Here is a 13332-nt window from a genome sequence, read left to right on the forward strand (position 1 = left end):
AAACGGCAAGGGTGCACGTTGGATCCCTGCACATTTATACCAAAACTCCCCCCGGGAATAAACACATTTGCCGTTTTATTGCCTTGCTGCGCGGCCGCTGGATGAACAATGACAAATGTGCACAGTCTACTCCCCCTCACCTCACTTTCTCCAAAGAGCAATAAACAAGAAACACTATTTGTTTTATTTTGAAAGCACAATCCGCAGCCCCAGTTTGTGCCCCCAGAATAAAAACAAGGGTGTGAACCTCACCTTTTTCAAGTCAGCAGATGAGAAGCAAAAACAAAAGATCTTCAGCGACTTCTGAAAGAGAAATAGAGCGCAAGTCGCGTTCTCCACTCGCGCAACGTCTTCTGTCCTCTCTTCCCAACCTGTTCCTCCGATCTTCCCCTCTAATCTCCTGCTTTTTCACTTTTCCTCCACCTCCTTTATGGTTCCGCTGTGCCTCCTTCTTCCTCTGTTTCCCCCCGCTGTTGTTTTCTCTCTCTCTCCTTTCTCCAGCAGGAGGAAAATTCAGTACACAGACAGAAAAAAAAAAATTATGGAGCGGTCAATTAAAAAAAAGCAAGGCAAGATGTAGCGAGGGTGTTTTTAGGGGTGTTGGCAAAGTTACCCGCTGATAAATAAACAACATATACAATTAAAGTGGTGTTTTTTCTTATTCAAATACGTGCGGGGTTATATTTGATGCGCCGTGTGACGGAACCGGTTTGGACCCGACTCAATGTTGATGCGCTTTCAGAGGAAAAGAGCGCGTTTCCCCGTCTGGTCCTCCCCCCCTCTATAGGACCCACTTTGGTACAGTCCACCCTTGTTGAGCTAAGTGGAACTGAACTGAACTGAAAGCGCGTATTCCCGTCTGAGCCCGAGCCAGGAGGTAAACAAACACACGTCAGGAGTCAAAGCACGGTCATGAAGGGTCCGACAATGACACCTCCATCCTGAAGGGGTGTGGTGGTCCAAACCGTGGCTCCGAGTCTCCTCCAGAGGCACACTGAAAGGGGGGGGTTGAAGGTCTCAATGTCCCCTGGAGGAATGAGTTTTATTTCCCAATCAGTGGTAGAGTGCTACAACTTTTCTAACTGAAAATACTTATGAAATAGTCCGTCATGAATTTATTTATTCAAGATTCAAGATGTTTTTTTTTGTCGTGTGCAAAACAACAACAACAACAACAGCGGCAGCAGTCGTTGGCAATTAATTCCATGGGTCTCGGGCTCCTTCCACAGTGCAATATAAAAAGAAAGAGAAACACAAGTTAAAGTGTAATTCTGCCGCAAAATCATCCTTTTTTTCCGGCACTTACAAACATCAAATAAGCCATTTTTGTGTATAAACTATTAACGGAGGAATCCAGAAGAGTCACTAACAACCAGACGTGGCTAACCGAGCATTCACACCAAAAGCGGCGGAGGCGATTAAATCGCCCAGTACACGAGTTATGCGTCGCTTGCTCATATTTATCACATTTTCGATCATCGCTTCATTCGCTTCTATCGCAGGTAGCAGCCATGGCGGCTAGCTAACTGAAGCTAACTCCCGGCACAGCCTACTCTGCTGTTGTGCTAAATGGAAGTGATGCTAGTCTGGTTTCCCCCAAGGACTGCAACAATGGCGGCTTCGGTGAGCCCCTGGATGTCTCACGGAGAACTTTGATGATGCTTACAGCAATCTCAATGCTGATTGGCTGTCGCAGCACAGCTTCGCGCGAAAAGTTCAAATTTTTCAACTTCAAGCAACACACGCGAGGAGGCGATGGACGCTCCATCGCTTCATCACTTCATCGCATCGCTCTTATCGCTCAGAACGCGTCGCCCGAAGCGACATCGCGTGTCATTGCGTCATTTACATTGATTTTAAATGGCAGCTTGCCGCTTTCATCGCCCCCATCACTTTTGGTGTGAATGCACGGTAACACTGATTAGCTAAGGGGCAGTACGGTGAAGGCATTAAAACATCTTTTTAAACCACTAATACTGCTCAAAATAACACCAAACCTCTGCAGCAGCATGAGAAGAGTCCCTACACAGAAAACAAAGCACCATTGGGCTTCTTTCTTTGCGATTGACTTTAATAATCCACTTGAATGGACTTTACTATGAGAGGAGCTGGTACAGGGGCCAGTAGGTAAGTCTTGCTGCAGGACAGTGGCCCTCCAGGAGCAGGATTGGGCAGCCCCGCTCTAAACCTTTAATGATACCACTTCCTACACTTTAAGGAGCGGATTTGCATAAATGCTGTATGTCATCTATGCTGGGATAAATAATGAACGCATTTATTCGGGAGCAGAGGGAAAAATAAACATGACACATCAGCTGAAACTGTGCTGCACTGTACTCCAAACCCAGAGTAGAGGACACCACTCATCAGCTCCGTGCTTACGTAAGTCAGGTCATAGTTTCCCCAAGTGACACACAGACTCTCATTTGTGGGGCCATTTGCTGACCACACTGTTTCCCGGAGCTGCATTTAGAATGGAAACAATATGAGGGAAATATTCTTTAAGGGATTTAAAACGACGCCGTGATTATAGAGGCGTGTAATCCAACCAAACATTACTATTTGAACTATGGGGATTTTACAGGGAAGCTGTGGAAATTCTACAAATAATAATGACTTTCCCAAATTTTCCAGCCAGAAAACTATTATCAGTGTGAAGAATCTAGTTTTTGCAGCGATCTGATTTGGAGTAAAACCCACTCAATATGTTATCTGCATCATTGTTGACGGCTGAAAATCTCCCCGGGGCCCGGAGTTAACCACCTTACATAATGATCCTCCAGCCCGTGCCTCTGTCATGCTGTGGTGAGCCAGAGCCAGATATTTGTTCCACCCGGGCCCACTGACGCGCCTTTAAACTGTGCCACAATGAGTTCAGTCCAAATCCACACATACAGTCCGAATGCCCTCACACTTCACCGGATTAAGAACCGATTTACTCGGACATATGCTCGAAGCTTTCCCAAGAAAATACCAGGAAGTTAGAAAAGCAACTCTTTCCATTCAGCTGCCTCCAGTGAAAGTTTCCTTATTTGCTCCATTAAAAGCAAAAAAACGGTATGTGCAGAGAATAGCAGCAACTGCTTCAACAGTTGCGGTTATGCATGAGTGTCATTCCTTATCTTGGCCCACCAGCTGTGCAGACCGTCTGGATTAGAGGGCTTTCAGGTGACGTAACACCCTCTGGCGGCCATTCTGGAGGTCCAACATAAGCTCTGAATGTCTGATTGCTGATGTAGACAAGACATTACTCATCATCCTCAACAGTTACTGCAGGCGAAGATGATTTCGCTGATGATTTCTGACTTGAAAGCTCTAACTTCACTCAACACAGATATCTGATATTTTTCTTTATAAAAAAGAAGTACCCTTATTAGCTAGCTATGTAGCTGTGGCTATCTACCCACTTAAGTTTAGCACGTAATTTATACTTTGAGGAATAGCTTGACATTTGGGGAAATATGCTTTTTTGGCTACGAGATAAGACTGATACCACTCCCATTTGTACGGTGAATATGAAGCAACTAGACGCTAGTTAGCTTAGCATAAAACTGGGGGATACAGCTAGCCTTGGTGTGTCCTAAGAAAACAAAATCACAAGCACCTCTAAAGTTCATTAATTACCAAGTTGTATGTCATTAGTTTAATCCGTACAAAGTCCCCACTGTCCACCGACAACTGGCTGATCTACGGGGAGCACTAACTTCCTGTAGTATCGCTGGTTGCCTGGCAAAAAGCTACCCACGAAGACATAGTCCAGCTCACAACACCCATGGACTGTAGAAAATATGGACATAGTCTGCCATAGTTGTCTGAGGAGACAAATTGAGCAGCTCCCAGTGCCTCTTGGCGTCGCCATCTTGGCCTTGGCCCCATAAAATGGGCAACGAGGTGGAGCTGAGGCAGGGCAAATGGAGCCTACAGACTCCTGTGATGTCTCCATGTGTGTCTTTGGCTCCATCAACAGCTTCAGCCACATTTCTCTCTGCTATCATCGCTTGACAGCTGAGATTGACTTCACAACATATGTAAGAGTTCACCTCTTCTATTGGCCCTGAACTCTGTTTGACCTGAAACAACCTCAAAGTGATGGAGCACTTGTACTCCACCAAATAATGTCTGCCTCTGAGCTCATGGCAGGTTGAATGGTTGATGAAAAGCTTGCTCCTTCCCTATTATATACCAGTCCTGAAAAAATAAAATGTGTGTGCGGTCTGTGAGGAGTCTTGGCACGGCTGGAACCAACAGACAAATACCTTAAAACGTAAACATGCCATTTAGTGGTACAGAGGACTTTGTTTTGTACGGCTGCCAATAAAAAGGTTAGCGGGAGGAAGAAATTATGGCCCTGTGCTGTAATACCATACAAAAACAAAATGTTGGACACACAATGAATCACATGACACAGGCAGAACAATCAGCCTAGAAATGCCTTTGTTTGTTTTCTGATAAAATACTGGCTGCTGAGCTGCAAAGACAAGCCAACAGCTACACGTAGAGCAGGACGTGAGATTGTCGAGCTTTTTACTGGCACTGCATGAAATATCATATTCAAACAAAACACGGAATAACCCAGAAACGGAGTCTTTGTTACACCTGAGAGACCTATCATTACCACTCTGAAGTCTGAGTTCTGCTTTTTGACGAACACTTCAGTCTCATTCGGACTGAGACTACCGCCCCCGCCCTTCTATTATAATCAACTCCACCCACTGTGTCAATCAAATACCAGCCTGTGTGGTGTAATTCACTGTAGTGCTATTAAAATGATGAGATTTGAGCTTAGACACAATTGAACCTCAGGGACAGAGGTAGTCGGTCATGTAATCAACCACAAGGCAGGGAAAAATGTGTGCATGTGTGCCATTTTCTGCTCATTTTCATTTTCAGGTTCATATTTGTATTTTTGGTTTCTACTAGAACATGTTTACATGCTTTAGGGTTAAAAAAACACATTATTATCCTCATCATGTCTGTCTGAATATCCCTGTATTCACCCTCTGTCTGAAACGCTCCGTTTTAGCGCCTGTCTCTTTAAGACCCCCTCCTGAAAAAGCCCAGTCTGCTCTGGTTGGTCATCATTTCAGGGTCTTCCACATCTCTCGGCACCATCATTGCAGCTGGAGAATGACTGTAACAGAAATGTAGTGGCACTTTATACCTACCCTATATAAACATTTCCAGAAAATGGCTGCATTCGAAAGCAATCCTTATGAGTGGTTGGAATAAACCAAAACAGTAAAGTTGTAGCCCGTAAAAGATAAAAATCTTAAAGTGTATTTCTGGCGCAAAATCATCCCGTGGTCTTTTTGGGCACTTACATACATAAGTAAGTATAGTATCCCTACTCATAAAACGAAGCACCAACAATGAAGTTAGTGAACCCAGAGTTTATTAAAAGAGTGTTTTAAAGACTTACCTACTGGCCCCTGTACCAGCTCCTCTCATAGTAAAGTCCATTCAAGTGGATTACCAAAGTCAATCCCAAAGGAAGGAGCCCATTGGTGCTTTGTTTTCTGTGTAGGGACTCTTCTCATGCTGCTGCAGAGGTTTGTTGTTATTTTGAGCAGCATTAGTGGTTAAAAAAGACGTTTAAATGCCTTCACCGGGCTGCCCCGAGCTAATCAGTGTTAGCCACGTCTGACTGTTAGTGACTCTAGTGGATTTCTCCGTTAATAGTTCATAGACAGAAAAAAACTGTCTTGATGGTTTATTTGATGTATGTAAGTTCTGAAAAAGACCATGGGATGATTTTGCGCCGGAATTACACTTAAATGTTTTGTATGTTAACCACTAAATGATCCATTCTTAATATATAAAACTATAGATTTTAGCAAGATTAACAAATATAGAGGTAAGGAATGGCGGACCCCGCCGGTAACAATAAAAACTGTTATATAGAGACGTAACTTATTAACACAAATACACTTAATGGCTGTTCAAAAAATACTAACCATAAATAGTATCATAAATGGGGTTTTAAATAGTGTAAATATTATGGTTTATACTGGAACTTCTATATCCTGTCAATGTTATACCCCTACATGTCAGTATAAATGCTTTTCATAGCATGCCTTAAACTGCCACACACGCTACTAAGATTTTTTTTTTTTTAAATGAATTAGCCGGTTAAAAATGTTAATTTGTGTGCAATTGTAGAATATAATGTCTTCCTCAGGTTGTTAAAACCTGCAAATTCCCTGAAACCTTCCTGATCACATCTCTGCCAAATGCACATCAATGCATACGACCATGTTTATACAGTATGGCTCTTGCAGGATGCAGCAAAGATGTCTTTTCCTTCTCCATCCTGAGATGAATGAATGATATGGATCCTGCATGTGCTCCCAAGATTCCCTCTAAGGAATCTTCTGAAGGAGTAAGTTCCAAAAATGATCATTATTTGAAATGCATCCACTTCTTAAGAGTGTCCCTTATCTCCTTCACACTTCACTCGATCACTGCTAGTCCAAAGTCATTGTGCTCTGGGTTCCTGTTCCACACCACGATCAGCCAAACCCTCGGCCTGAGGGTGACAATCACCTTCATCGTCTTCAGCTCCTCTGCATCCCTTAGCAAACTTCTGTATTACTCCTTGTTAAGTCCCAGAGTTCAGCTGGCTGTAAGTCTTTGTCTCCTGTTGGGTCAGACCTATGGGGCCTGGAGTTTTAAACTTCCTTTTCGTCCATGTCAGCTCTTGCCTTGATCAGCCTGCTTGCTCCCTGCCTCTTCCTCTTCTCTCAATCATTCAAGTCAGACTGGAGAAAGTGATGCAGTTGGTCACTGGTGGCCCTCGTCAGTAAACCAGGCTCCTTTTAATCCCTGCAGTTGACCCTTTGCCCTCATCTGCCCTGTGTGTACACAGGTTCCTCCCCTCTTTTACCCTCCACAGCCGACCCCCTGCTGGCAGCAGTGCACCAGGGTTAATGCTGATTGAAGGAGAAGAAAATAAGAGTGGAAAAAAAAACCTTGATGCTAATGATCCAAAGCCAGTCTGGCTCTATTTCCCTCTGTTTTCCACATCATGACTCTCACTTAATGCATATAAGAGCTTACACCTGGCCATGCAACGCTCTGCAGAAAGGATAGAAATAGACTTGAGAACAGCACGCATTTTACGTCTTTTTATGCACATTTCCACATTTATTGTGGATAATGTAATATTTGCTGCATTTTGCCTAAAGGTTTTTATTATAAAGCATGTTGAGGTGCTATAAACGAGCATTCAGGACTTCAGAACGATAGATCTGTTGTGATGTCCCAACTTTACTAGGTAGAAAGTGCTGCTACAGTCATTCACCAGCTGCAATGACTGTGGAGAGACGCAGATGAGCAAGACCTTAAACACCAACCAATCAGAGCATCCATCCATTAATCTTAAACCGCTTGGGTTCGTGGGGGGACTGGAGCCGATCCCAGCTGACATCGGGCGTGAGGCGGGGTACACCCTGGACAGGACGCCAGTCTATCACAGGACACATAGAGACAAACAGAGACAGACAACCATTCACACCTACGGGCAATTTTTAGAGTCATCAATTACACATGCATGCCTGGACGGTAGGAGTAAGCCGGAGAGCTCGGAGAAAACCCACGCAGACACGGGGAGATCATGCAAACTCCACACAGAAGGGCCCCAGCCGGGATTCGAACCCTCTTGCTGTGAGGCAACAGTGCTAACCACCACACCGCCGTACCGCCCACCGATCAGAGCAGACTCTGCATTATCAGGAGGGGGTCTTAAAGAGACAGGCGTTCAAACGGAGCGTTTCAGACAGAGGGTGAATACAGGTAAATTCAGACAGACAGCATGAAAAATAAATAAAAAATACAAGTGTGAACCTGAAAATGACCGAATGACGCCTTTAGAATCATCTCTGTAAGTATACCTCACATGAACAAAGCTGCCTAACAACAAAAGACGCACTAGCATTTTGAATGATTTTGTGGTGCCTTATGTGCACTGGATTCTGTTTTTTGAAATGTCAAGCTTGTCCCTCTCATATCCATCCCATATCCTTTAGCTGCACATCACTGTCATTCCACAGTCCTCTAACACAGACACATTACAACACATTTGCTTCCCAGGCGCTGAGCTGACACACTTATCCAGAGTGATTAACGGTGTCCACAATTAAAGACCGCCCCCGCGCCCTCACCATACTGGAGCCATTACGCTCTCAGCCGGAGTGAGTGTAATTTAACTAACAAATTGTTGCTGTCGGGCGATTTCCGTCTTTTAGCTTAAACAAAAGGATTTAAGATTAACATTAAAAAAAAAACACATAACTATATACAGTATTTCTACACTTTAAAGGACCAATCCGAACTTGTGCTGTATGAACTGAATGGCAGAACTTTGTAAATGAACTGAAAGTAGACAGAGCCAGCCTAAGGAAAATAATCAGTTTGTTACTATTTAAAAATGTTTAAAACACATTTGGTCTTCAGGCCTGTCCCCTGAACCTTCTCTCAAGGAAAGAAAACATACATAAAGATGCAGTAGTTGTGCATTTATCATTCATTCATCTTCAACCGCTCGTCCCTGTAGGAGGGAGGGCTGGAGACGATGACACGGGGCATTCTGGCTGGGGCCCTTCTGTGTGGAGTTTGCATGATCTCCCCGTGTCTGCGTGGGTTTTCTCCGGGTTCTCAGGTTTCCTCCCATAGTCCAAAGACGTGCAGGTGTGCGGTTCATTGATGACTCTAAATCACCCGTAGGTGTGAATGGTTGTCTGTCTCTGTTCGTCTCTATGTGTCCTGTGATGGACTGGCGTTCTGTACAGGGTGGACCCCGCCTCACACCCGATGTCAGCTGGGATCGGCTCCAGCCCCCCCGCAACCCCGACAGGGACAAGCGGTTGAAGATGAATTAATTAGCTGCTGCAAAAAAAACTTCTATTAATATTTACTATTTTGAGTCATGACTATAATGGTAATGCTAATGCGTGTGGTTTACATATACAAATAAAATAGAAATGCGAAATTCGTAAAGGAAACTGAGGGTGCGTCCACACGATCGCAAACGACCTTTTTTTCTCCGTCGTTCTTAAAATGTTTTCCGTCCACACGGCCTCGACTCAAGAAATATCTGCGTCAGCACAAAACCAGTGAAACTGACTCGAAGCGCTGTAGTACACATGCCGGGCCTGGAGGTGGCGCTGCAACTGCCACATGAACACACCAACACGGAGAAGAAGAGACTGGGCGACGCTGTGTAGGATACAAACACCGCTTTCTTGCCAAATCTGGCAACTGAGATTTAACAAGGCAAAATATCGACTGATATCAAAGTTCAGCCGATACGTTGGTGCATCGCTTCTTTCTCTGTACCTTAAAACTTCAAAATGAACTTGGTAACAAAAAGGATTTGTCGTTTTTCCTCATCTTCCACACTGTTCTCATGTTGCTTCGGCCTCAGGGTCTGTATAAATCTGCTTCACACCTCTGAGAGTCTCTCTCACTCACACATACACACACACACACACACACTTGAATGCATCCCTATCACGTCTTGATGAAGGACAAGTGGATTTGTTTGATGCTAAAAATCAAAGGACAGAAATAGCTCCGCTGCAGCGCAGACGGCCTCTTCGGCACCGTCTAAAGAGGCTTTGGTGGGGGCTGATGTTTGTGAGAGGAGGCAGAGGGGTGGAGGGAAGAGGGAAGAGGAAAGAGAGAAGAAGAAGGTGGGGGGGGGGGGCGAGTGAAAGTTACTGCATCTCCTCGGGGAATATAGTAGTCTACCGTTACTGTCAGTGTCGGCCTTTGTGGCAGCAGTAATGTGTATGTCTGATTTGAGACAGCTGCAGAAGAGGAGGGGGGGGGGGGTGGTGCAGTTTTATTTTCCTGTGGCAGCAGTGGAAAAAAGGGGGTGTGTCCCTGCACGCCATTGGCCCAGTGGGCCGATCCCAGTGTCAGTGACGTCACAACCTCGTACCTGACCTACTTTAAGTGGCCGTGACGTCACCGCTGTCTCTTTCGCTCTGACTCTTCTCCGCTACCCTTCCTCCCTCTCTTACACAACTCATTTCTCTCTTTTCCGTCTCTGTTCTTTCTCCGCTCTTTCCTTTTTTTCTGTATTCATCTTCTCCCTTTCTTCCCCCGTCACGCAGACGCAAACACGCGGGAATGGAGTTAAATAGGAGAGAGAGAGAGATGGCGAGAGGAAGGAGAGCGAAGATGCACAATCGTCAACTGTCGCCAATAACCCAATTTCCACTGATCGAAGCTATTTCGATGAATATTAATGTCTTGGAGAGAAGCGCTGGCCCCGGCGACATGACAAAATGGTGAAGACAAGCTTCCACCATATGGTCAGAAAGGCCCCGTGAGACCAAAAAGAAGAAGATTTGGGCAGTTACGGGACACCTAAGTTATTGAATCAGGTGGTTATAGAGAAACGTGAGGTAGTAGCAAAGCTTTAACAGCAGAGATGGAGCCAGCAGCAGTGTGTGTGTGCGTGTGTATACGTATATAAGTGTGTTACGCTGGAAAACAGATGTAAGGGCAGATTTTTGTGTTCCTGAAAACGAGCAGATTATCTGCGAGGAGCAGGCCCCGCTACGGGCTGATTGCAGCCGCGGGGTCGGATCTAATCGGCAGCTCGAGTCGGATCAGACAACAATCGGTCCAGAGGGCGAGGGGCGGAAGCAAGGACGCAGGGGGAAAAGTGATAGCGTTTAACAGTCGGGGAAAGGAGTCGAGAGAAGGGAGGAAGTAGATAAGAGGGGAATGAATGGTGGAAAATGGAAGGACACAGGGAGAGACGTTTTCAAAGGCTGCACAGATTAGGAAAAGATAAAGGGAATGACATGAGAGAGAAAGGAGACGGAGGGAGATAATCCAACTTTTCCTCCCTTTGGTGGCCAAAGGCGAGAAAAGAAGAGGCAGGAGGCAAAACAGCCTGGAGCAACAATTCATCCTCTAGTCCTCTGCTTCTTCTTCTTCTTCTTCTTCTTCTTCTTCTCCCCCTTTTGTGTTCGATAGAAACCCTCTTTCTCTCTCATTTATATTCACACCAGCGATGGAGGCTAGTCACAGGGCAACCACACACTCACACTCACACACACACACTCACACTCACACTCACAAACACACTCACACTCATAAACACACTCGCACTCACGCTCACACTCACTGTTACAGTCAGGCTCTTCTTTGTGAGGCTAAATTAAGTGCAACCAAGTGCAGCCCGGTCAGGCTGGAGAGTAAAAGAGAGTTTCTCGTTTCTCGCGCTGAATGCTCTGAGAGGAGGTGATCTTTTTTGTGTCCCACAGCCGAAAAACGTGAACCAGAACACTGGTTCTCAAACGTGGGGATTTGCCGCTCTTCAATGTTTTGCATTATTATAAATTGAATATCTTCAAGCCCCAGACGAACAAAACCAACATCAAAGTACTCGTGTGTTGCCTCACTAGGGCGGTGCGCTATGGAAAAAACGATTTTTCCTATACATTTTCTCCATTTCACAATATACGAATATACAAATCTCCTTTAAAGGACCCCATTGAATTGGACTTTTACGCTTTAGGTATCCCTGCAGATCATCTACCATTCTTGGTTTACTTCAGAGGTCAACTGGAGGTCAACTCAAGGTCAACTTTTATATTTCCATAGAAATTAATCACAATTTAGTTGAAATAACACCATTTTTTTTAATTCAAACTGCAAAAACAACCTTCAAAATTACAACAAAGGGGTAATATAAAACTGCCCAGAACAAAAAAAAGTGCAAACTCAAGTGTAAATCCTGAGAAAGACATTCGAATAACAAAAGTGTTTTTTCATGAAATAATTACAATAATAGAGGTAGATCTCCCAGCTCTGAACCTGACCAGAGAGTACGAGAGAGAGAGAGAAAGAGGGCGATATCTGCAGAATGTAATATTTCTATTAATATAATTATAATTAATATATTAGTTTGGTATGACGCAGCACTTTTGTTTGACCCGTGTCTTTTTTACTCCAGTCTTGCGTGTTGAAAGGGCCGCGATGGGAGGAGAACTGCTGATCATGAAGTTGAAATGAACACATGCGAACACACCGCAAAGACTTAAACAAGGTAGTTATAGGACTGAGAGTTGGGACTCTGTGCGACGGCAGTGCATTGGTTATTACCAGAGTTAAAGGACAGGGAGTTCTCTGTAAAATGACATTAAACAGGGTTGAATGTCTTTACTTTTATTGTTACTTCTTTTACACACAGACACACACACACACACACACACACACACACGTAATCCGCAGGCATCTTTCCTCTTGTGTCTAACTCGTATCGTTGGCACATGATCCCGATCACTTGTACGGGTCTCTGTCGTTGTGTTATTGTTTCACCGCTCTTCCGTCTCCTCTGTCTCTCTCAGTCACACAAAGAGCTCCCAGTGACGCTGATAAATCGCCCTGGAGGCTGACAGCTCCATCTCCCCCTGTCAACTGTCCTCTCCCTGCCTCTGACCTCTGTGCAGCCCCGTGATGCCCTTCCCTGTCATCTCCCTCCTCCTCCTCCTCTTCTCTTTCACACCCTTCTCATCCCTTTCTTCTCCCTCTCAAGTCGTCTCAGCCGTGACCTCTTTTATCTCCCCTCCCTCCTTCACAGAAGAAAACAAACGCACACACAACAACTACAAACGACTCAAAATGACTACAGAGATGCATAGAGATGCTAAATGATTGACACAAATCAATCAGAAACATCAACCAAAAGCATGCAAAATGATTAAAATAGATGCAAAACTATCACAGAGATGGAACTTGACCTTTCAAGTTTGTCTATAAGTGGGGCGGCAGCAGCTCAGTCCATAGGTGACTCGGCTGGGTACCGTAGGGTCACCAGTTCGAGTCCCTGTGTGGACCGTGAATGGAGTGTGGACTGGTGGAGAGGTGCTAGTTCATCTCCTGGGCACTGCAGAGGTGCTGTTGCCCGACTGCTCAGGGCGCCGATCCATTTGGCAGCCCCCTCGCTCGGACATCTCTCCATTGATTGCATGTATATAGGTCCAGTTTGTGCATGTGTGTGTATGTCGGGCCTGTGTGTAACTTGAGTAATATAATTACAGAGTGAAAATATTTAATTTCCCCTTGCGGATGAATAAAGGCATTCTTTCTTTCTTTCTTTCTCTCTTAAGAGATGCAGCAATAAGTATTTGAACACTCACAAACTGTCCTCATGGTGTGTGTTTACACCTGTCACATAATGAAGCTATTAGTGATGTTGTGAGTCACACAGCTCACACAGGTGTAACTAATACGGCTTGGCTACATTGGTTTGTGCCAGCTGAGCCAGCGCGCACACAGAGGCCTCAGCTGGCATATTGGCATTGTTGATGTCAT

The 13332-nt window shown here is 44.9% G+C and overlaps 1 protein-coding gene across 1 annotated transcript in view; it reads right to left on the reverse strand.

Moving 5' to 3' along the window:
* ndrg2 (NDRG family member 2) overlaps positions 1–666 on the reverse strand; it is a 35609-nt gene extending 34943 nt beyond the window's left edge. The window contains exon 1 of the mRNA XM_083937101.1: positions 253–666. The gene's annotated coding sequence lies outside the window, so the exon portion shown is untranslated. The remainder of the gene's footprint in view (positions 1–252) is intronic.
* Between the last annotated feature and the right edge of the window lie 12666 nt (positions 667–13332).

The sequence above is a fragment of the Echiichthys vipera genome, assembly GCF_963691815.1.
Source record: "Echiichthys vipera genome assembly, chromosome: 22".
In the NCBI taxonomy this organism is placed as follows: domain Eukaryota; kingdom Metazoa; phylum Chordata; class Actinopteri; order Perciformes; family Trachinidae; genus Echiichthys; species Echiichthys vipera.